Genomic DNA, 26,277 nt, shown 5'->3' on the forward strand with positions numbered 1-26,277 from the left:
TCTTCTGTAATCACTTACACTCATACAGGAAATATAGCATGGTGAGCTCCGAGGGGAAGTCTTACTGGCTATCAGAGAACTATGGTTAAGGGAGAAATGCTGTATATATAGTGCTATGTTTTAAAATAACTATATTTAAAAGTATTCCATTGATCGACTTTAATGTACCATTATTGTAAATGCGATTGCGTCTCCAGGAACTTTCTTCAAGTTTTGGATACTCAGCATAACTGATTAGAATTCGGTGGCTGAAGGTCAAACTCAAAGGCCTCATGTTTTGTTTTGTGTGAATGCAATATATGAAAAATGTCTGGAGGGAATTTGACTACATCTGGCACAAAAGTCCACTTAAACTCAAGGATGAACTGAGTAGAGTTTGGTGCTCAAATTATGAAGTGATGACGTTTTCTATCCAAAAGTTCAAAGGTCAACCTCAGTGACTTCAAAGACACTTTTATCAGACTTTTCTCATTCATCACCAGAGTTCGGGAACAGAAGAAAAGATGGTGAAGATGGTGCAAATTCTTGCAAGGCGGTAAGTTTAGTTTAACAAATAGCTTCCTGACTTTTCATCATCCATCAGTAACATGTTGCTGCTATTTTATCTACATGATCAATTTAGAGCTAATCTGTAAATAGAGTTGCTGCATTGATTATTGAGAGTAGAGCTCCACAGCATACGGACAGACCTGCCATTTCATTACCTTGTAGCTTGTATACTACTATCACTAATGCATTGGTCCACTTACAGGTTGCATCCAGCAAACACACAACAATATAGCAATCATTTGAAGTTGTATGTTTATGGCCACATGATGAATGTATGAATTTAACTAAATTTACGTTTAGATGTATTTGTTTGTACTTTTGTTCTTCATTTCGCATGATTATGTACAATATATAACAACAATAACAAAATACATACATAAAATATTTTTGGGATTAGTTTATTTGGATTTTTCAACAATAAACAAGCCAAAACTATGTTTGAACCAAAAAGCTGGCATCAATTTACAACATTAGAACCCAAATGATCTGCCTCTGATCCTATTAAATGTATTTTAGTGAAGTGAGGCAACAAAGTGCAATTCAGAGAAAAGTGTATCTGGGTGTTCATCTCTGAACAATCATGTCTGAATTCCCTGTCGAACAGCTCACCGAGCCACTTTCAAATGCTGCACCCTCTTGTTTTTACATTGCGCCCCATCTACACATAAGACAAGGACATCATTACACGAGTAGCCACCTTCAGCATCAGGCCAGGTCGATAATATTTCTGGAAAACCATTATGGTTGTGTATTCCCCTGGGGAAGGTCTTAGGTTGAAGAAAATAGAAGCAGTGGAATGATGCTATCAAGTGATCTAATCACTTCTGGAGCACAACCAGATAGTGAAAAGTGATTTCTTGTTCTGTCTTTGTCAGCGTGCCACATACACGACGGAACAATGATAGCTGTAATGAATTCCTGGCAGCGAAAATTCATAATTTCGGTCTCAGAATATTGTCAGCTAAGAGCGGCTGTAATATCTGTATCTGAGCACAGAATCAACTCCAAGTGCCCGGGCACATACCGTACTTCACACTGCGCAGTTTGCGAGGAAGTAATCAAATGCTACTTATCTTCATCCTCATTATAATAAACAGACATCACAGTCACATATGGTTCTGCTAGACAATGGCCACAGATGGGTGATTAGTTGAAGTGTTCTGAGGACCATGCTGTTCTTCTATCGATGGATATGCAGCTTGAGGCCCCCAGTGTAAAACCAGGACTGTAATCACAGATCGCTCTGAGCCGTAACTCAACACCAGCAAACAGCTTCTCTGTGCGTCTCAATTTTCTGTGCTTGTAGACGACTTTCAGAAAACGGCGATGCATCCAAAACGTCAGATTTAAATCAGATTTAAATATATCACCACTTAACTGACTCCTCTCTGTTGTTCTTCTTTGCCTGTAATATATTCACATAGCTTGAAAGATGCCATGAAAGTGTCTGGAGGATTTAGGGTCCATTACCTTGGATGTAGCTGCCTGTGGTCTTAATGAATCACTCTGCTTCATACCATCCCGTCCATGCTAATGAATATGGAGTGCAGAGATAGCTGTAGCAGGTATCATAAAACGCTGCTTAGAGCAGCTTTGGCAGCCAGTATTTTGAGAGGTATTAATGGCTTTGTGAGTATTTGGATGATGAGCCCTAGCCGTGATGGAAAGCAAGCATTAATCATATGTTTTGATCATGTGGATTTGAAGAGGATCTCAGCACTCTGCTTGGAGAAGCCTGTGGAGGTCACTAATTGAAGTGTGTGGGGGGTCTAGAGGAAGTGTGATCCTCCAGCCTGCAAGCGTGTTGATGAATCCCGAAATATAACTTCCTAACGTGTTCATGTATGAGCATTAAACTGAGAAGGTCAGGATGTGGAGACACAGGTCTGCTGATCTCACACATTGAGTGTGAGACACAGATCTCACACTCTGACACCACCTCTCACCATCTTTTTTTATCCTGGCTTCCCTCGCATGTAAAATATGTGAATTTTAAACGATAGGACATCTGTGTGTGCACCAACAAATCATTAGGAGGGGCAAAGCATCACAGCAATTTTAGATCTGAGGTGGGAAACAGCCAGACCTGTTACATCAGGTGATCGTCTGCTGTCTGGGGCTGTTATGTGCCAAATGAGGCCAAATCGACGAAATCAAAGAAGAGCAAGGTTGAAGGAACAAATACATCGTATGCAAAGATCTCTGGGTCCAGACAAGTTCTTCTGTCACGTAAGAAGAATGCAGCAGGATATCCAGGTGTAGAGCATGTAGAAGGCAAGAGGACATTTCAATTCCACTGTGGAAAATCTAATGTTTTTGTTTACAGCACCTTCACGTCAAAACTCACAGATTTCGTTGTCTTCCCAAGTTGAGATCTTCTTTTGAGTCTTCTACGTGTATGATATATGCATTTCTAATTCTTTTTTAAACTTTGTGTACCTTGAGCGTTTGATATCACTCGGACATGTTACGAACATTTTACCAGGGGGCTGGAAAGGTTTTATAAAATGTTCATAGCTATTGACTGGAATATTTGCATTCTATTTATGCTAAACATTTTTAAAGTTATGGTACTAGTAAGACATCTGGTCAAGCATAGTTGCTGATTTTTTTTTTTTTCCCGTAAAGATGCACCACAGCTCTCAATAACAGCTTAATTTAAAAGAGATTAAATGTAACATATATTCATTTTGATGAAAAAGTTTCAGGATTGTTAACATTTTGTCCTGCGGTTTCTTCAAAAACATCAAAACAAGTCTCACTCCAATTGAACTCAGAGATTGGCAGCGCTGGAAGAAATGACCTGTCAATCCGAAGCTGATTAACACATTTTCAAATGTCTGCCACTTGCAAAACAAGAATCTTTCAAGTTCCCTTTAATGTCCCATTAAGGGCAATAAGCAATAAGTAGGGTGGGTAGATTTATTGTCACATAAAGGATAACCCAGCGGTGATGGGCACTGCATGTAAATCCACAGGGATTAATGTTCCTCAGCTAACGCAAGCGAGGAATTAACATCCTCACAGAGGGTTGGAGGCAGCAAACCTTCCTGTTGCTAGGATTCTCACCTCGGGACAGAAAAGCATTTTGCTCCGTCTCCTTGTTTCAGTCTGGCCTCGCCAAAGCCCCCCCCCCCCCCCCCCCCCTCTGGAAACTGTACCGATGGACAATAATGGCGGAGGAAATAGAGATTTTAAAGAGCTGATAAATGACAAAGCAGCGTGCAGTGTGCTCTTTGTGTAGTGAGGTGAGAGGCGAGGTTGTGTACGTCAGGGTGATGGATGAGAACGTAGTGCGTCAGACTCAAATGTAGAAGGCAGGAGGTGGAGTCTGCTCCGAGCGTCTCACACAGCGATGGTTGGCTGAACGTTAGAGTCGGCTAAAAGCCCTTGTCATGACTGTACACACACCAAAGGGAACCTCGTGAGCAGCAGCGGCTCTGACAAGGCGTCAGTATTTGACGACTTGGGAGTAAAACTGCATTGGGCATATCTCCGGAAGAAGCCGGTGCCCTTGAGCAGTTCCCCAGTATGAAATAAGCCAATATGGATTAATTCCTCTCTGTCTGAAAACGCCAATTAAATTAGGAATTAACTTTATTTCCTCGCCCCCGCTACTGATTATCAGCGAATTCTTGATCCTCTGATTGGTCTCAGCAGCTCGCCCATAACAACAATAAACGGGTATCATCCAGGTCACTGGCGAATAATTAGGGATTATCCAGCAAGAGTGTGTTAATCATGTCGACAGCGACGACAGGATCAGCGCGATGACGGCTCCAGTCACGTCTCCATAATGACCAGTGGCATTCGCCGAAGGACAATTACAGCAGATATTAGCAAATTGTACATATCTGACAGCCAGTGTGGTGCAGTGCATCATTATTTACGGCTGATTGACGCGATGCTTACAATAACACGAGTCCATACTTTGCAGACTTCACATGATGGCAACGAACAGTCATTACCACTCATGAATATTATCCTCCCGTTGGCCGCCCACTGTGGGTTATATCTACTGATCGCTTCTGAGAGATTTGCATGAGCTTTACATTTTTAATCTCTTCTCTCTCTCTGTCGCTAATGCAAAGATAGGAGCTGTTTTTACGAGCGCAGCATTATTTAACGCACACTTTGTAGAGCCTTGTGTATTTTATCACTATTTATATGTTATCAACTTGATTATCCGTGCAGGTAGAATCTCAGCCGCTCGTGTGTCTCCGCTCCACTGAGTCTGTTAGAGACCTCTACACATGTTCGGTTGGAGGCTGTCAGACTGAGGGGAAGAGCTTTTCTCCTATTTCAGCCGCAATTCCAAGAGAAAGCTTTTTGTCTTGTAACCGTGGTGGAGAGGGAACGAGCCAAATGAATAATTGATGGTGCGAGATGGATGGATTCCTCTCGGTGGAGAGATGGTCCAATTGTGTATTGTATTACCTGGAATGAGGGGTCCAGTGTGCATTATCTGCAGCCCCACCTTAAAGCTTTATTTCCCAGCACCTTTAATCCCCAGCTTCATCTATTAATGTTTTGTTTGTTCTGTCTCCTTTACCCTGAGAGCTGCTCCATTGCACCATTGTTTATTAACCTGCACTGCTTCTTTACTATTCAAACTAACACAATTAATAATAGACATTTTCTCTTCTACTACTACAAAGAGTTTCCTCTGATGTAATTTGACAGTGGGGCGCCATATTGACAGATATGCACAATTCAGCTCTTTCTGTCTGGATTGAGATTCTGATAAAGCAGCCCAGGGGGCAAGTGTTCACAGATTCATTCCAAAGTTTGAAGATTGGTGTAAAATACTGTCACTGTAACTTTTTGAAGTAATAATTGCATGAGTTTTCATACTTAGAGATGCAGTTAAAGTGGTTGTCTGAAAGCCGTGGCTGCTGGAGGAGCGGAGGAATTTGGAGAGGCCTCCTGCAGCATTTTGGCTTACTGGTTAAATACACTAGACTGGTAAACCGTCCTGGTCTGTGTACCACTCGAAATATGACACTACATCCAGCATGGCCACAAGGTTGAAGCTACAACACCCGTATTTGTAATAACAGGTACATAGAAAAGAGAGAGAAAGATCTCACGTGTAGGTGAACTGCATTGAATTCCAACCATGGGAATGCATTGGTTTGCCCACAACCGCAGCTAAAACTATGAGGGCTGACTGTCTCTGGGGATGATAAAAACTTTATGGAATATAGCACGAGAGTCCAATAGTGCTTTAGACAGTTCTACAAGGTGTCAATAGAAATATGGTACGTTATTATGAGAAGTGTAAGTGTTTGGGTTCATTATGAAACTGTTGATGATTCGATCTGCAACTATAAACCACGATCGGATCCGAATTGTGAGGTTTGTGATCCTCGCAGATTCTTATGGATTTTAAGTGAAGTACCACCACAGTGATCCATGTGTCCGGCTGTTACATGTTGTTCCGACATTCAAAACTCAAATTACTTGCTCACTGCCCTCATCGTCTATAAAAAAAATATCTCGACATAAAATCCATTCGGCTCGTCTTCATGCATCAGCTCTTGTGCCCAAGCGAATATCAAATAACTCCTATTTGTAAAATACTAGTTGGTAGCTGCAACTATACAGGGAAAGTGTTGCAGCAGCAGAGCAGGGTCACATCCCAGAGCGGCTGCAGAGTCTTATCACGTGACGAGAGGAGAGTTGACCGACATGCCAGAGGATTTGGTGTCAAAGCCAAAAGCAAAAGTGTCTATTTGGCAATATTTTGGATTTAACCCAAATGCCCAAAGACCACCTGATAACATGAATGAGGTAATCTGCAAACTGGAGGGAAGGCTTCTGCTCACACGTCTTCAACTGGGCCCCCGAGAGTGAGGCTGCCTGCTGCAGAGGTTCAGACTAAGTCACAAGGTTATTACCTAGTGGACACATTTCCACACCTGGAAATCCCTAAAGTGAGAATAGACCGGCGATGATTAACTGAGCCTGGTGTGAAGGAAAGAATGAAGTTTTCCAAATGGTCACAAAGTGCTTCACAGCTCCATCAGTTTACCACAAAACATTAAACACGCAGAACAGTAACGGGCAAAAGGAATAAGTAGATCAGCAGTCAACAGAGCGCAACCCCCCCCCCCCCGCCAAGGCCCAACAGTCGCCTAAATTATATTAAGCTGCTCTAGATTTCACACACTCATAGAGATCACCCCCTTAAATAGGCCTGGAAATGTAAAAAACAATGCCCTATCTCACAATATCTACCTATAAGACAAACCACATCCTTCCACCTAGTTTTTTGGTATAATCCCTCCTGTACTTTTTGCGTAATGAACGTAAAAGCCAACAAACAAATGGACAGAGGTGAAAACATAACCTCCAAGGCAGAGGTTAAAATCCCTGATCCATGTGAAGATTGAACAGGTTCCTCCACGGCCCACGTCGCATCCTTCCACCAAGTCTCATGGAAATCAGTTTCGTAGATTAAACGTTATCCTGCTGACGGACAAACAATCCAAGCAACAACACAAACAAACAAACAGGGTGACAACAGAACCTCTTTGGTGGAGGTTTGCAAATCCAATAAACCTGGAAAACAATTCAAAACATAGATTTAACATTAAAAGACTGTGAGTACGTGTGATTAAATCAAAAATAAAAAACCCTCAAAAGGTATTTAGTGAAGTTGACAGAACAGCAGCTCCTCAGACGAGCGGCTTTGCTCTGTGGCTCGTTGGTGTGCCGGCGGTTCAAGGCTGCACCGCGGCTGCACAGCGGCAAGATAAACAGACGGACATCTTCCCGGTCTTCTTCCCTCGACCGGGAGCCGGATGAAGTGTTCCGTGACATTGAGAGAGGGTGTGAACGTTTAAGTGGCACCGGTGATGTGCGGTGCAGAAACAGTGTGGACGCTGCAGACGCTTGAACCCGGGTCAGAGGCGGGTGAGAGGAAGGGCGCGCGGGTGTGAAAGCCGGCGAGGAGATTGTTATTAAGGAGTTTTACACTTTTATGAAGGCGGTGAATAATGAATGAAAGGCTGGAGCACAGCGTGATGCTCGGTGATGGTCAAGGAGTGAGGCTGTGTGTGTGTTTTCCTCGTGGAAGCCTTTAGGTCAGCAAAACAACTTATTCACCTTTTTCCTCTGTGAACATTGTCAGTTTCCTTTTCTTTATGGCGCCAGACTCAGCTACTTTATTTTACAAAGACAGCGAAAGAGCCATCGCCGTTCAGAAAAGTGCTGAGGTCGGTCATCTCGGAGGTTTCTCCCGTTTTGAACTTAAGCACTGGTATGAAATTTAACCACCCCCCCCCCCCCCCCCGCAAGATTAATTACCTCGGCGAGAGAGTCTTTTATCTTCAAGGTTTATCGCCGCGGAGAGGTCCTACCTGTGATTCTTTTATTTCACAGCAATGCATTATTGGTAAAGGGAGACTGTTGATCATATTCTCCACCACTTATCCAATCACGGGCAATCTGAGAGAAAAATCGGAGGAGCCCGGTGGAAATTGGAGATAGTTATCAGTCATCTTGGCCCTACAGGATACAGGGGGGGGGGGGGGGGGGGGGGATATTGTCTGCTTGTATGTCATCCACAAGGAGAGTGTCAGAGGGGGGTTTATGAGCGAGCACGAAATAGGTGAGCATTTATGTATTTAGGTGAGCAGCTGCAGGGAGAAGGCGAGAGCAAGGTTTATGGACACCGCCGCTCCGTTTCCTCTGAGCTCGGAAAGCATTTATTTTATTAGTGCTCTGTGGCGCTGGTCGTTCTCAAGGTCACGTTGTGTTTTGATGTATGTGTGTTTGTGTGTTGTGTTCAAAGCTCGTGTGGCTCCACGTCATCTTGTATGTTCAGAGATATACATCAAGAAATCAGGAAGAAACATAGGGAGGACATAATAAAAAACCTTTTATTAAACTCCATCTTTTTTTAGCGATTTTATTGGTTGGCCAACGATATCGACCTTTATGAGGCTTTCTCAGTCATATCGGTATTAGCGTTTAGGTTTTGTGGAGGGTTATCAATGCAGAAAATATGTGCGTTTACATTTTATGGAAATAAGTGTTTACTAATTTCATGTTCAATGTATTTGGCTAAATTTGAAATATTTTCTTTTTATTTATAGTTATTTATAATAAAGTTTATGGTCAGACTGGACAATATCAAACCCCAATTACATTCTTTGGTCTTAAGTGTTGGATAACGACGTGTTGGAAATCATCCTCAACTTTTATTAGATATACATTACATTGGGAATGAAATGGTTTGTGTCCCTTTTTTTGTTGAAGTTCTATGACAAATATCAAAAATGGACTTTGATGACATAGTAGTAGAGTTATTTAAATTGTTGTTTATTTTTATTCATAAATATGTATCATTAACATGATTTAAATTACTGATTTAAATTTAGTTTATCGTTTTATTAACTGTTAGTACGTGTCAGACAGGGGCAATGTGCTTGTTCTGTAAAATACATAAATAAATAATAAAATGTTTTTTTATCTCATCTCTTGCCATCATGAGTTTTGAGCAACATGACTCTGATTACAACGCTCAGGTGTTCCACTGTAATATGCCAGTTGCATAATGTGCTTTGCTCTCAAGTTTTAATTACTGCACCACTTCCAGATGCAGAGAAAGTGAGATATGGCCCATTTGTGATGAGTCCGATGAGCTTCCCTCCTTCATTCCTCAATAAGACGCCACAATCTCTCCCTCTGAAAGCCGAGAGGTTTACAACAATGATGCCAATAATACCCCTGCACTGATAACTCTCCAATATTATCGTATTACGCGCCCTCATTAGATATATATTGATTCTCCTGCCCAGAACGATGCCAAAGGTTCAGATATCCCACCGGCAGCAGCAAAAAAACATTACTCTGCCTGTAGCTGCGTAGCGGAAGTCATTTAAAGTCTTTAAAAAGTTAAAACTTGGAAATATTTAATTAAAATCATCCATCAACATATGGCCCATGGCTCTAGAAAATGGGATCCAAGGCACAAATGGCAAAGCCATAATTCAATCTTAAAAAGGGAGCTATGTCAATAGGCATCAGGTAAGGTCAGGCACTTCACAATCTCCATCTGTGTCTTCCAGCTGAGTTATGATCGCTCAATTATACTACGACATAAAAAGTGTGTCCAGGTTGGCTGCGTAATTGAGTTGAATTGACTAAAAGGAGAATAAAGGGTTTCGTATTACAGTGTAATCCTCTCTCGCACAGTGGGGGGAGGGGGGGGGGGGGTCATTCAGACGTGGGCAGAGAGTGGGAGATTCTCAGCCTCGTTGCTCAGCTCGGCAGATTAGAATGGGAAATTAATCCTGTGCTATCTGGAAGCCGTGCAGGGTTCACGTGCGAGTGTCAGAAAGATTTCAATGCGTCGGAAGTTGTGAACTTAAAGTCACGGACGTGATTAATATGCAGCACGCGGGTGGGGGTTGAAATTCATATTCATCTTACTCATTTGACGTTTCGGTTTGATTCGAGCCAACGTTTCCTTAAGTCTGTGGTCCATAAAGAATGATCTACTTCAGCTGGATCTCAAGGTTCTCCTCTCTTCACCCACTCGCCAACCTGTATTCCTTTAAGTATTTTTTAACTGTGTCTACGTGACATGTCAGTAATAAGTGCTCCTGCCATTCAGAGCTGTGTTATTTCCTTTGTATGTCGGCGACCTTGACTCTCCTGAAGACGTGTTCTAAAGAGGACAGAAGTGAAAGCATCCGGTTTCAAATCCTGACTTAAGGAGATATGGTTTCACTTGAAAAAAACAAGCTTTCACTCAGTCTGTGGTTAATTACCAGCCTTCTTTTTTTTTGTTTGTCTTTGTTTGTCTCGCAGGCAAAAAAAGAAAAGAAAATAGAATCCCCTCAGTATTTTATTTGACGTATTTCATCCCCTGTTGAGGATTTGTGCTAAAGAAAGCCATCAATGTGTTCTAATTAAAGAACAGACGTACGCAGACGCTCAGGTTCAATTAATGGTTAACCAGCCACCTATAATTCTGAGTGTTTGTTTTGCATCTGTGTAATTTATGAGGAAGGATTCGCTCGAAGGTGGAAAAGGGAAAGTGGCGACTTTGTTAATTCAGTAACAAGGAGGGATGAGGTTGTTCTATCAGAGGTCCACAGTCGACCACGTGAAACATTTGTTCTCGGATCAACAAATATAAAGAATTTCTGTAAAATGATAAAGACTTTTAAACCCTTTAAAAAAACGATGGCTTACAAGGACTTCACCTCGTGCTGCAAGGTTAAGGTAAATTTCTCTCTCCGAAATCAACAGCATTCAGAAAGAATAATTCAATTATGATGTTCATTTTCAGATTCCTCTTCCAGCTCTCAGATGGTTTGCAGCACTTTCCGCTGCAGTGATTTCAGGTGGTGTTAAATATGTTATTCCTTTCATTTCATCTCCTTGTTAATGAATCACTCCGTTGCTGTTTTCCACTGTTTAGTGCAGTGTGAACTAATCAAGATGGAAATTTCAGAGACGTCTTTATGAATCGAATTATCTTCACCCGTGATGCACGCTTATGAATATTCAGAGCTTTTTCCGAGTTGATGGATACTCGGTATATGGATTAAGATATTAAATGTGATTCAATAAAAATAAATATTTATGCCCTCCCTCCTAAAACACAGACTTTCACAGGTGCTGTGAAGATTATTTCTCAGTTTTTCATTTGGTCTCTTTCGTTCAGCGCACAGCTCCACCGTCTAACTGCAGTTAATCAACTCATAACAAGTTGTGTTGTGTTTCTTATTGGTGACAATTAAGAGGCAGTGGAAACAAACAACTGAGACCCATCATGCAACTACTGTGCTGAAAACTGCATTTAGTGAGTGATGCATTAGGGCTGTGTGATACAGTGAATATATATAAACTCTTAACATTCTTATCATCACCCGTCATATTGGTACCAGTATAAATCCAGACAATACCAGACTCTAGATATATATATATTGACATTGTGTACTGATAGAAAAGTAATAATACATATCCTATGTTTTATTTTGCCCTGTATAAATACTTTTCCCGCTATATCTTTTCTCATTTGGACATCTTATATTTTGCGTTCTTCCACTCGTCTCGGATGAAGCCTGGAAACTGAAAATGTTGTTTCTCCACCAGTGGTTTACTCTGCAACACAGCAAAGCTCTAAACACCAGTTACACACATGAAATGAAATTATGCATTCAGAGGTAAAGTGTCCTTTTTTTTAATGTCCCCTGGCAATACAACAAGACATGAAAGGGGGAAGTATGACACTTTAACAAGTGGCTCTGGTGTTTCTGCCCCCTAGGGGTCAGAGCTCTCATGACCCCTAGGGGGTCAGCTTTAAGAAAAGATCTTGAGGCGTTGTGTGAGCGCACAAAGGATGTTTCCCCATCGGTGACACTACCTGGTGTGAATTCCCTACGCAGAACAGAAAAGTACATTCAGTGACTAGTACAGAGCCATAATCCATACTTCTATCACAAGTGACTGCTGTATCTCTTTGGAGTGGGTCCACTTGAAGATACCCCCCCCCCTGTTGCCCGACCAATTCCGCGGCTCAGGCCCTCGGGACGTCACAGTTGATCCAGAGACCTGAGCAGTGCACTTTGAGCCTCAGCCTCTGTGTGTCCCAGGTCCTGTGATCGTCTCCACGGGAGCCGCGTCCATCATCTCTGAGCACCATCAGCACCACACGCAGGTATCCATCGAAAATGACTGGATCAGACCAGTCCCCTGTGGAGACTGGGGTCTGTTGACAATGAGGGCTCCTTCTTTCTCTCTCAGCCAGCCCCTGAAATATTTATCAGCACAACTTATCGCCCATTGATCAATTATACACCTGCCACGGGCTCGCGATGAATTATTAACATGCCCCCCTGATAAGCATCTCACCCATTGATTTTTGTCACTCCTTTGAGATGGATATACTGAATGGGATTTCTCTCTCGCTCTTTCTCCAGACGCTTTGGTCAGTCATCAACGGGGGCCAAGCAGAAGTGACAAGTCGGGCGAACACAGCAGCCGCCATTAGTGTTTAGGGGTTTTTACTTTGTAGTGTGATTATCTTAACAAAAGATTCAAACCAGTCGTCCAAAACACAGAGATGACCTTTATAACCTAAAAAAGCAGCTATTAATGATGATATCCTATTTAGACAAAGTCATTCACATGCATCTATATATAAAGCTGTGGCTCGGGCACCAACTTTTGTCTGAACCTGACCGAGCCTGAGAGAAAATATGCAGAATCAGACCCGAACTCGAGGGGTATCCAGACTCTGGCCTTTATTTCGAGTGTAGGTATGAGGCTAAATGCTTAAGAAAAGACCTTTCCTTAAAGCAATGTGCAAAATAAAATATTATTACATGAAGGTTAAACCAGCAAATGTTCATATTTATTATATATTATATTTCTCATGCCGGAACAGCACATTTTTGCTACTGTCGCTTGAAAAATCCTTTTATTGTAATATATAATAACATAGAATTATTTATTGCAAGCAATTGATTATTAAAAAAACTACAGGGAACAATATATATTAACCAAATGTTCCTATTTTTCACTTATTTGCTTTGAATGAAAACCCTGAACACACGCTCACAGACGTCCTCCCTCTGAATCTCCCTCTGAGCTGAGTCCTGACGTCTCGGTCATTAAAGTTGTACCAATCTGCCGCAACAGGACATAAAAGTTGAGTCTTTAAAGTGTCCCTGTTTTGCCTCTGGAGAAATGCCTCCATCCTTCTCCGGGAACCCCGTGTGACCCCCTGAGAAAAAAGCCGGTAGAACTCAGGTCACCATGACATTTTCATCAAACGTGTTGACTCTCCTGGATTTCCTTGGCGGCCCCGAAGCGTCATGAATCAGAACGGAGGGATGCTGAGGTTTTATATCTCTCATCAAACCAAGATAAGGGGCACCACATGCATAATATATACGCAGCCATATATTCAAACCATTTGTACTTCTCTCCTGAGCAGTAACACAGAGCAGCAGGTTGAATCAAAAACTCCTTCTCTGACCCCGACGGATTTCTTTTGTCGTCCACCTGTTTCCGAGAAAAAAGGCTGAGATGAATGATTTCATTCTTCCATTTCCCTTTCGACAAGAGCACCCCTGTCACCCATTCATAATGGTTCCATCCAGTTGCCAAGGCTAACATATGCCGGCTGCCACTAAGAGTTGAAGAGAAAAATTGAAATGTTACTTTCTTCACAGCCACCGCCGCCGGCTTGGACAGACTCAGCCTGCCAGGGGAAGATTGATTGCCGGGGAGATTGAGTTTGAAAGTCAGTTTTTGCTGTGGATAAGACACTCAAGATTAGTTTTCAAAATGATGTGTAGATGCTTTCAGATTTGGCAGGAGAAAGGTTGGAAGGAGACCAGACAATTTTGATTTTTGTGTGTGTGTGTACTTTTTGCCCTCTTCCCCTTCCTTCAAGTGTGAAACAACTGAAACGAAAACCTCAATTCTGTATGAATTCCACGGCCCTGTGCCTTTGTTTGGGAAATGCCAGCTCACAGGCGAACTCCGAGGCCTCCGTGCTGTCAGATCACAAATCTCTCAATCTGAGGTGTTCACTTTTTCTTGTCTTGCGCCTCCTGTTCTCTCCCCTCCAGGCCGTCGACTCTAACGCGAGCAGACAGTGGACTTCCGGATCGAGGCTGCTCCACCAGGCATATTAAACACATCAAAGGCTGAGAGATTAATAGCTGCGCCCGGACGGAAACCAGGGTAATTAATGAGGAGATTAACAGCAAATTAAATAGACGGCAACGCAATTATGGAGGTGAGTGTTGATCAATAACCTTGACTAGCAGCCTCTGGGATGCGCCGCTGAGTTGGTCTATCAGCACAGAAACATCCTGAGATGTAACAGCAGGGGTGTTTGTGTGTGTCTGTGTGTGTCTGTGTGTGTGCGTGTGTGTGTGCGTGTGTGTTGATAGGGCAGGGGCATGTGTATTTGGTAGATTGCTTTGCTTCTTTTTCCTCAAAGACAGTGTGGCAGGATGAAACGTGGCCTCCAGACTGGAAACCAGCAGCGGTGGTTTGTGCATTAAATCGTCAATGATTAGCTCCGTTCACTGGTATTTATACATTCACTGTGAGATCCGGAGCGTTGGCTTCATGACCCCCCCCCCCCAGAAATTATCATTTAACTGGTTAATGTGAGGTTGTGTTGAATTTGCATTCAGCAGTAGTTGAGTGAGCCTAATTGCTCGCAAAATATAATTTGGGAAAGGGGCATAATTATATGTTTTATATCCCAAAAGCAGGACTCTGTGTGCATGCTGAGTTTTAGGGTAAAGATGTAAAGTGATTGTGTAACTCAGGAATATATCCTTTTTTTTTAGTGCCTTAAAAAATGCCTTGAGGACACAGTACTGGGAGGCGGGGCTACGACAAACTTACCCCCCCCCCCACCCCCAGCTCTGAGCAATGGCTCCAGTAGCAGCACTCCATTGTGACAGAGATGTCATATCAGGTAAAGGGCTGGCAGATCGATCCCAGTCTCATTTTCCAAAGTGTCCCCAAGTGTGTCCCCGCTTGTGTCCCTGAGTTTCCTCAAGTGTTCCTGCATGTGCCCAAGTGTCCATGGTAGAGATGCATCCATTGCAATTTTCTATGTAAGAACTATAACTGACAACCGACATATACAGTTTTCTAACTCAATAATTTAAAACGTGCACTAGGCGACAGGACAGAAACTCCTCAGTAAAGCTGATTATCAAGACTAGTCAAATTATATAAACACAGGCCATTACACAAGCATTGGCACTGCAACGTTCCAGACAGATTTAAACACTAGGTGGCGCTCTGAGCCATGTTCAACTCCTAAAAGCAGATTGTTTTTATAGATTTGTTAATAACTGTGATATTAAAACCAGCATCACTGTGTTTGTCAAGTGATTTAAACCACGTTAAAGTGTCCGGTGTCTCTTTAAGTGTCCCCAGCATCTTTAATAACCTCAGTGTATAAAACCTTAGTGAGCTTTATTTTAAAGGACAAAATAATCAGTCACCCTCCCTGGCTATTTCCTTTAAAATAAAAAAAACAACTTACGATTATATCCCCGGCTTGAAAACACACAACACAAACAATATGGATTTATTTTTAATCACACTGCTCCGAGTGTCACATTTTTCAAAGGGATCTATTTTTTAAAGGTACCCTGTGGAGTTCATTGTAAACAAACAGTTTTATTTACATTCGGCATTTCTCAACCAAAATGCTTCTGCGCGTCCTTGAGGCTCAACAGACATTTATTCTATTTCAAAGTTTCCTTTCAAAAGGTTTTGAAACTTGAAGGTTGTTTACGCACAGCGGGGTCCAAAGTGCCCCCCCCCCCACCTTATTCGACCTCACATGCTCTTCTTCTCTGTTGATTGATTCATTAGATAATTGATTGAATAAGCAGATGTGCATATGTTCCCGAATAGAAATCACCTCAGAATATCTCTTCCTCCATCTCCTCCTTTTTTTAAACCTCCTGTGATATTTGTATAACTCCGTTGCCTCAGGACCATTAAGAACTTCTGATAGCAGTGGGACCGAACTGGGATTATATATTGACGCTTCCAGTTTGTTGATATTGCCATGGCCGCTAACAGGGTAGTACTCTCCTGCTCGTGCTCCTCTTGGGCAGACGCTCTCTCTCTCTCCCCCTTGTCAACATACCTGCGTTACCTTCCAGGCAAGAAAACCCTGTGATGTTTCCCCACTCTCTATTTCATGGTTTCAGTTTGAAACCACTTCTCCCTTTTTCCAGAAGCAGCTTTTAATTCAGTGGAAACACGAGTAGAATACAGAAACCTCAGTTTCCTGAAATTAACCTCAGACTGAAAGTGTTCATCCGTCATTTCACCTAATTCAATAATTCCCAAAGAAAAATGTTCAAAAGAAATATAACTAAACGAGTCAAAATGTAATCAGACGTCTCGTGGTGCTGTTTCCAAATTCGATTTAACTTTTTAATCTTTCATACATCGTACATTTTAAAGGATATAGATCAAAACAAACCCATTTTGCGATTTTGTTCCAGACTTTAATTTTCCGAGAGGCACTTTATTATGGAAACAGAACTCCACTTCCAGAGCTTATTACTGAGCACGCGCCACTGTTTCTCAATACACAGAGTCTCTATCCTGCCGACTGAATTTAAAAACACTTTGTCTGGGCCTGTTGGTTCATGGGAAATAAATCATATTTAATATTGTGACTGTCATCTTAAAGACAAAAAGAGCATTGCTGTTGATTCAGACAGAACGAATCAGTGCCAGAGCAGAGAGTGGAGTGAATAACAAGGTGCGTGGATGAGGCTGAGTCCTCAACTTAATAATAATGACCACAGTTCACATCTCTTGCTAAAAGTCAATATTTTCAACGGTTGTCCATGAATAATAAAACGGTAAAAAATAAGATCTGATCTGAAACCGACTGATGGACAAGTAATATAACCCTGAGGACTTTAGTGAACTTCATCCATCAATCAAACTTTATTGTTGACAGGGAGAGGCACAGTAAACACACACTGCAAATCTAAATATGGATTTATTCCAGAGTCAGAACTTTATATTATGTTATTTCTTTAAACATGACTTTTACTGTGTTTTTCTTTATCCGTACATGCATTCCTTCTTACGCTCGACTCCTGTTGCCTACAACGAGCGATATTAATAAATAACCTAGATATATTAAAAAGGTTCTTGATGCACAGGCTTTGTAGATAACGGTGAAATAACAGAACAACTGCCAACACACCTAGTTAGTCTCTGAGCCAGAGGCACAAACCAAATATAAAATGTCTTCTGTAATGAGATTTCTTCTGCCTCTGTTTCCATCTTGCAAACAAAAACATGCTAAAGTAATAACAGTTTGCCTGAAGGTTCAGATTTTTACCCTTATGTCATTTTTAGCACGGTGCAGATAGAAATCTCAAAAATGGAGAATATTTCCCCAGAGTGCTGCTGAAGCTTTGTAGTACGATGTGGAAGAATGTGGTGGTTTTAACTGTTCTTTGCTTTTTTTAATGCATTAATGTGTCCGATGCAGAAAATTAACAAGTCTTACACTTTTAATGATTCAATTTGATTTTGGCTTCACATTTCATCTGATCCGCACGAGAGTGGATTTTAGAAATTGGACCTCTGAGCGCAGAACCGTGTTCCCTCCGGGGGTTTTTCCCTGAGTAAGTGATCCACAAAATCCCAGTGCATGGAGAGATAAAGGGAGGGAGAGAGAGAAGAAACAGAGTGTGGCGACGGGGGGGAGCGAGGGGGAGGAGGGCAGAGTGTGACACAGGAGTGCCTTTCAGCTCCACTGCCTCCCATCCTGTGCATGTGACCGTGGAGGATCTGAAAAACCTCGGCTTCGCCCCACAGCAGCCGCGAGGAGAGCCTTGTTCTAGGGGAGACTAAATTTAGACCCGATGTGCCGTAGCATCAATCCCGATTACGCCGACTCCGCAGCCGCACTTGAGAAGAATATGGCTGAATCCAGGTTACATAAGTGTCACCTTAGTGTTTGTCCCTGCGTAGGAACCTGAATGTCTCAGTTAATGCACTAACTAAGAGGAGGTTATGTTTTCACCCCCGTTCATTGTTTATTTGTTTGTTTGGCAGCAGAGTGATGAAGAAATTCTCAAAGTATTTTTTGTGCGGATCTGGACAAAGGGACCAATCCAGTTTTGTTTTTTTAAATCTCTTACTTTAGTATTTTGCAAAATAGAATGTTTTTGACAGATTTGCGAGACAATAATGTTGAATTAATTTTGAAGTCCGACACGTCTTCAGAGGACTGACGTCTCTGAAGACGTGCAACCTGGGGCCGCTTGATTGAATTCAAGGGGCCTGGGCGGAGGTCAAGGTTTTCCCTGCACAGAGGAAAGGGGTCGGCCACCTACGTCAGATTTCATGACGCCTTCCACCTCTTGACAAGATTCTACTATTTGTTTTCACAGGAAAGATTCCAGGGTTAGTCTGTTGATAATTGAGTTTGTTGAATTTTATTGAAAACTCCACGAAGCGACTTTACTACTTAAATAAAATACAATTATTTCCAAATACCAGTTGGACGGCTCAGTACCACCCCTGCCTGCAGGTGCATTTTATAGTTATTCATTTGCCTGCTACTGCTCTGCATGTTTAATGTTTTATGGTTAAAATAATGGAGCTTTTTAGACTCATATTAAAGGGACTGATATTTAGGAGATTTGGTGCAGATCCCAAAATCTGGATCTAGGTCTTTTTATTCAGCTGCTGTACGTGAATGCTTTTTGATGAAGATCAGGACCAAAGGGCGGATGCAGGACCATATTTAGTGCTAATCTACTTTTGAATTGAACTTCTAACAGACACTAGGGGCCGTGTTCAATAAAAGCCTAATAGCAAACGTGTGTCAGACCCACAAAAACAATATATTTTAGTTGAATACTCATTTTGATTTGTGTGTTATTCTTGAAGACAGTCTGAAGAACACATTCAGGATATACTGAGTATATTGGGTTTAGATCTAAAGGCTTCAAAGGTGCATGTTCTCAGGCAGAAACGCTCACATGCAAGTTTCTCATATAAACACTTGAGCTCCAACTAATTGCCCAAATCTCCCAAACATCTGACTTTAGAAGGTTTGAGGACTAAACGTCTTTATTGTACAACACACGTTATAATAACCTGTTTGCTCATTCAACTCACAGACGTGTGTAGTGTCTGGTTAAAGAACAACAACGCATCCGCCCCCTCTGCTACACACAAACAACATCAACACACGTCTATACACCAGTTTAAGACTTTTTGCGCTCTTTTTCTGGAGACACAAATTGAATCTGAAGCTTTTCTCAGGGATAAAGATTAGTATCAGTGTTGTGACACGTGTACACTCGCACTACACACAACATCGTTTTCATGCCAACGACTGCATGTTTCACTTAAAGCCATATTACCTTTTATACGCGGCAGCAGCTTTTGTTCTCAGTTTGACATTTTCATTTTCATCCCCTCATACATTATGAATGAATCCCAACATAAATAACAAATGTGCGACAGCCACTCACGCATGACTTCCCCCCGTTTCATCGTGAATTAAAGAGAGTGTGAGCTTGTGAAGGAAATGGCAGATTTTTTATATATGTCATCCTGTATTTAAACACAAGCTCCTTTCGTCTCTTTACTGGGTTTGTCCTCGAGGGTGTTCACACATCGACAGCTGCTGATATCCGCCTTGAAATCCGTGTTATAGTTTTTTACAGTATTGCCGCGATTTAATTGACTATTTGGGACGACTTCACTTTGAGTCGTGGAGGTTTTGTTTCGTGAAATTAACGGCGAACGGCCAAAAGATGATGAAAAGTGTCGGAGCCAAATGAAAGAACATCGTTATCTGCCTCAAAGCCCTGTCTTCTTCATGTGACAGTCATTATTACAGGAATAGGGCCCTTGATGCGTTTCTGTCAGTGATCCCATAAAAACACACACGAGCCATCTGGGTGCTCGACAACTCCAGCCAACTAATTTAATATTCAGCCGTTCCCCTTCAGTCAGCCTTTACAAACAATTAGCAAATTATTAATTCACAGCTTATCGACGGCAAAGCGGCTCAACATGTTCGGGTCACTGAAGGCAACATGGCAGGCCAACAGAAACTTGGATTTCCTCCACGGCCTCGAGTTCTTTTAAGTTTTCACTGTGGTGCTTGATTTTATGGTTTTACTTTTCTACCACAGTCTTTGTCAAATGGGCAGAAAACTCAAGAGAAGATCCGGACACTTCTGAATTTCTCTCGGGATTAATAAAGTATCCATCTATCTATCTATCTATCTATCTATCTGTGGACACTCTGGAGATGACGTTTCTAACACGTGTAGCGACAAAAATATATAAACAAAAATATATAAACAACACAAATATCTCAGGATGAAAGAGCGATGCCATAAAGACACCGATGAAGATATGTAGAGAGTTTTCGGTGATAAGAGCCGACGCCCTGATGACTTTAGTGAACTTAATCCATCAATCCAACTTTATTGTTGACAGGGAGAGGCACAATAAACACACACTGAAAATCTAAATATGGATTTACTCAAGTGTCAGAACTTTATATTATGTTATTTCTTTAAACATGACTTTTACAGTGTTTTTCTTTATCCACACATGCATTGCTTTCCTTTGCCATGATTGTAAAGCACTTACGCTCGACTCCTGCTGCCTATAACCATCGATATTAATAAGTAACCTAGATATATTAAAACGATTCTTGATGCACAGGCTTTGTGGATAACGGTGAAATAACAGAACAACTGCCAACACACCTAGTTAGTCTCTGAGCCAGAGGCACAAACCAAATATAAAATGTCTTCTGTAATGAGATTTCTTCTGCTTCTGTTTCCATCTCGCCGGTGTCGTTACGTTACATTCTCCCTCCGCCTGCTGCTCCACCCTTCACCTGTGGAGATTTCTTCCAACTTTTAAACCTCCCTGTTGCTCCGCCCACATTTCTGTGTCAGCAGGCGTGTCCACAATCCAGAGCAATGTGCTGACGTCATTCCCTCTAAACAACAGCGATGGCTCTCTCTCATTAATTGCGGCGTAAATGCCATTTGCATTAGCCAAAACATTTTGATGGATTTTTCTTGTCAGACGTGCACGTATTCTGTTTAGTCATAATCAAATATTTATTCAAATAGCCGTGTTCCTGAAATAGTGCAATAGTTAGCGCTTCACTTAGTGGGGAGTTGATTAATTCTCCTTGTTTCATTTGCATGCAGCCTCCTGCCTCCTGACTGGAGCCTCTGAGCCGACGGTGGCCACGATTCATCACGTAAACAAATGCCTCAACATTACAAAGTTGTTTTCACAGACCACATTTGTAACATGAATTTATTAAGTGAACTCGCGGTGTCACTTTTTGTTCTGCACCGCGCTCGTCACATTACCTGTCTGCGTCATCCTTCACTCCAGAGGTGCTCTCGCCTGCGAGGGCGTCCTTCATCCGCGGCGGCTCGGAAAAGTCTCAAATCAGAATCCGGCGGGGACACCTGTTCTCCCCCCCGGCTCAGCAGGACCGTCCTCTCTCCCGCGGGGGGGTGGGGGGGATGGAGATGAGAATGTCTTATGAGGCCGGCGGTGGAGAGGATAGAGTGACTCCCCCCCCTCCAGGTCAGGGCTGTCTCTCTGTGGAAGGAGCCCCTGCCTTGTCGCGTTGTGACTGATGGATGGTCAGGTCAGAGCCATCACTCACAGCCCGGCCTGCGCCTGCCACAGGCCTCAGACCTGCCAGATCCCTGTTCATTAGTCACATCATCCTCGTGGTCCTGGCCTGCGTGGGTCAGCGTTTTACCTCCTGAAGTGGAGTCAAAAGAAAAAATGTGTTCAACCCTCACATTGGTAGGAAGTGTTAAAATAACAGCTTTTCCCGTTTTTATTGGACCGGAGAGGTTGTGCTGTGTTTCCCGTCGCTCGGGTCGCTCCAGCCCGGCAAGTCGAGACCAAAGTGAGGCCGCCCAGTGTTTCTCTGTCAACAACTGTTGTTATCTTTTGCTGCACATTCGACTGACATCCAGTGCAGGCGCCTGAATAGCACAGGTGGAGCGACCTGTCAGATTGACAGAGCCATAAATAATGGAGGCGAGCAGAGACCGACACCGCTCACATCGCCCAGGGACAGCCAACCACCCAAGAGTGATGAGAGGAGCCCAAGGACACGCATCTAATGGTCCACCATAACCGGTGCCACTGTCACATATCTCCATCGAGCCGCCGAGCCACCACACACACACACACACACACACACACACACGCCCAGGCATCACCGAGACAAGATCAAACACTAAACCTCCCCAGACGTGTAAGTTTAACATCTCTGAGTTGTCGACGCTATATTTTATATCAAAGAAGAAGAAAAAAAAATCGTAATTGCACGCAAGGCAAAGTCGACACTGGTCAGCGTTCAATAGAGAAGCGCCGGGTCCTTGGGGGAGAATCCAGCTCTGTGATCATCAGTAGGTCCAGATGGAGCTGTCAGGCTGACACACGCCTTCACGTGTCCTCGGCGTCTGGGAGATCCGTCGCTTTGGGCCGAATCAGGGGAGGAAAAGGAAAAACCAACATAACCTTGTGTCAATGGATCCGCTCATATTGAAAGAGCGCTGACTTATCGCACAAACCGGCGTCCTTGAGGGAGCCTCAGACAAATGTGGTAAAACGCCGGTGCACACGGCGCTGGTGGAGCGTCGGCCCTCGTTAGTGGAACATCTCTGGAGCTGTTAGTTACCATTGGCTGTGCAGTAATAGCCTCCCGAAGCCAGAGAGCTTGATTCATTCTTTAAAGTGCTCCTCTGTAATCTAATACCCACATCACACATGCATTTCACTTTGTGGAAGTTATTGTAAGACGTCTTTACGGCGTTATGATGTCCTCTGGCCACAGCTGGGAGGCATCACATTTACTATAAAGACAGGTATTATAGGAACTCGTAGCTTTATCAATTTGCCATGAAATGTTTTAAAGGTGGTATGAATAGAGCGGCAAAGTGATGTTCAAGGAAAGGAAACACGAAAGGATCATAAAGCTGCGATACAAAATAGAAGTATTTTATTAAGGCTCGGCCCGATTATGAACCATGATCTTTTATTTTTTTCTTCCTCCCTTTAATGCATGAGGACTGAGGACCTTGATCTCCATTAGGCTTCTATGGAGCCTCATTGTCTGACTGACAGAAAAGTGAAACTCATTCTGAACTCAAAGATATTAAAATGAGATACACCACAGAGAAGCTGTAAAACTGTTGAGGCTGAAATTTGCGTTTTTGTCTTTTAAATGACTTCTGCATTTATCATTTATACATTAGTGAGTAAATATATATTGTTTCTTTTTATTGCTTTTCTTATGTGTGTTGTATTTATTGTGTTTTTATGTTTTTTGTTTCTATGTTCATTGTATGCACCAATAACCAGAGCAAATTCCTTGTAGGTGTAAACCTACTTGGCAATAAACACTTTCTGATTCTGATTCTGATGCTGATTTGATTTTATGAAAACTGTATAATAACCAGAGTTGTGGTCGATAGTTAAATTGAGCCTTAATGGTTAAATGGGAGACAACACAGGAGGCGTGTCCTCCCACGTCTCAGTCGCCCGTCTCACAGAACAATTACACGCTTCATTTGAATCAATACAGTCGTCTGCACAGGCTGCATCAGGGGCTCGGGTGTCACCTGTGGTATAACCTGCACAGATCTATACTATATGTTTTTATATTCTTCAGATTTCTGCAGACCATCTCATGGTGTGTATTTGCACATGTGGGCAGTTTACACACAGTCCGATTCAGTGTAACTCAGGGAGATACAGTATCATCGTGAATATATAATCAGTCAAGGAGACACTGATACTTGTGGGTGTGGAGTGTATACGGGTCCTGATAACCTACAGACACCACATCCACTCAGGTAATCAGACGTGTTCCTGGACTCTGTGGTTCTGTTTCCCTCTTCACTTATGTGTCTGTCGTGATCTGTGCTCTGAGGTGAGGAGCAGCGTGACGTCCGGGTCCGGCCTCTGTCAGAGAGTCACAGGACACACATACACCTCTGTCTGTATATCCTGTGAGGAGGGTTTCACAGCTCTCTGATTTTCTTCTTCTTCTTCTTCTTTTTTCAATTGGGAAGCAACCTACTCTTGAAAAGTACCATATATATATATAAAATGTAGCACCATTATTAGTAGTAGTAGGCCTAGTACTTTACCAGAAATGACAGAGTAGTTACCTGACCTTATAGCACATATAGATATGAAACTAAATGTGTTGTATGTTAATAGATTTTATATTATATGATACATTGATGCTTTTATCCAAAGGGACTTCCAATTAGCGGCCATTTTTTAGGGGTTCAGCATCTTTCCCTTTAGGACAATTCAGCATAGGCTGGGATTCAAGCTGCCGAGCTTCTGGTTTGAGGACAACATCTCTAACCCCTCTGCCACAGCCGACCCTAAATGGCATTAGAAGACATTTTTTCATAACAAGAAACTGTTTCATATTAAAGATATTCATTCATTCACTGCTATTTAGGTACTGATTAGTGGAGCTTTACATTTTGTTCTTTCTCTGAACCCCTGCTGGATGTCAAAAATGAATATTTCATGTCACTGAAATGATCTTTTACCTCCACAAGCTCCCGTAGAAACGTTTTGATCGCTCTTTCAGCGAGGAGACGAGAATCTACAAAGAATAAAGTATAAAAAAAGTATAATTCCCAACTAAAGCATTTTCCCTGGTGTCTGAGAACCTGTGTGGTTACTCCAGGACACCGTCTGGAAAAACTGTTCCAAGTTATGAGTCATTATTTGAGAGTGATAGCACTATCTGTTGGCCTCTGAAGAAAGCACTTTGATACATAGTTCAATAAGAAACTAATAGCTCCGCATGAATACCTGTGATATGTATCCCGTCTGCTCGGCCCTTTTCAGATGCATTACGTATTCTTCCTCACTCCTTTCATTTCCAAAAACTAAGTTATATGACAGTGTGTTTTGAGAGGAATGAAATAGAATTCCTTTCTCTGCGCCCGGCCGGCTCTCGTGTTTCCCGATATGTTAAGTGATTCATTGCATGAATGTTTTATGGGTAGAAAAATGCAATCCGTCAGAATTGGCTTGCTGCAGTCGAGTTGGCATATTCATCTTACCCTCATCAGACTTTGAGGTACCCGGTGATAAAGTGGAACCTTGACAAGGTAACTTTGCTCGGGCAGACACCGCGCGCCATTTTTAACCTCATCTTAACATCACCATTTGCATGCATGATTTAATAAGGTTTTATAATTAGTTTACCAGGTCTATGAGGTTTTAGGAAATAGCGAAATTAAGTAACTCTGAGATAACGGTGGCGCACTTTCCTCTCTGGCCTACAAGCTACATGTATTCACACAGGGATGGCTCCTGGTAGATACAGTAATGGAACCATAAATCACAGCATCATTGGACGTCTTCCCAGCCCCTGATATTTCCCCAGACATCCTCACTCCAGCCTTTTTTGCTCTGCTTACAGTGTTAAATAGATTGACCATGACAGATCATGTTAAATGTGACTTTCTTTCCAGTATCTTTGACTTAATAGGGAACGAGGAGGGAAAAGATCACTCCTGTTCTCCGTGGGCGCGTCCTCTTAATACCACTGCTTTTGTTGAAAACCAAAATGCAGCAGGAGAGGCGGCATTTAAAAAAAAAGAAACACATTTTTGAGGCATTGTGCTGAATGATGAGAGAGGATAAAGAGCATTTTATTACCAATGAAAGCATCTTTTACAGTAGAATATATTATCTGAGTGGCAGCCTGCTGGGTCCCTTTGAAGATTTTCCCCTTACACCGGTTCTGTGAGGCGTAAACAAGCGTCGGCGTCTCACAGGTTGGACTTTACGAGATCCGAGTCTCCCTCAGGTGCTAACAAGAGGAATGGACGACATTCAGCGAGGCAGGAATTTGTGGCTTGTTTCCACTGCGACAGAGAAAACATCATACTACATCATTCCTCTTTCACCTCAGTCTGAGGGCTCCTGCGGTAATGGCCGTTTCATGAATGAGGCGCAGATAGAAAACTGGGCATGTGTGGCTGCGCGGCCCACAATGAATACAGGACCTGCCAGTCCACTAATTAGTTTGGGCCGCCGTTGTCTGTGGCGGTGATGGAGGCCGTTCATCACCCACAAGACAATGACTGCAGAGGAGCAGCCAGAACAAGGCCGCGTGAT

This window comes from Pleuronectes platessa, chromosome 13 (genome assembly GCF_947347685.1).
Source record: "Pleuronectes platessa chromosome 13, fPlePla1.1, whole genome shotgun sequence".
NCBI classification, from domain to species: domain Eukaryota; kingdom Metazoa; phylum Chordata; class Actinopteri; order Pleuronectiformes; family Pleuronectidae; genus Pleuronectes; species Pleuronectes platessa.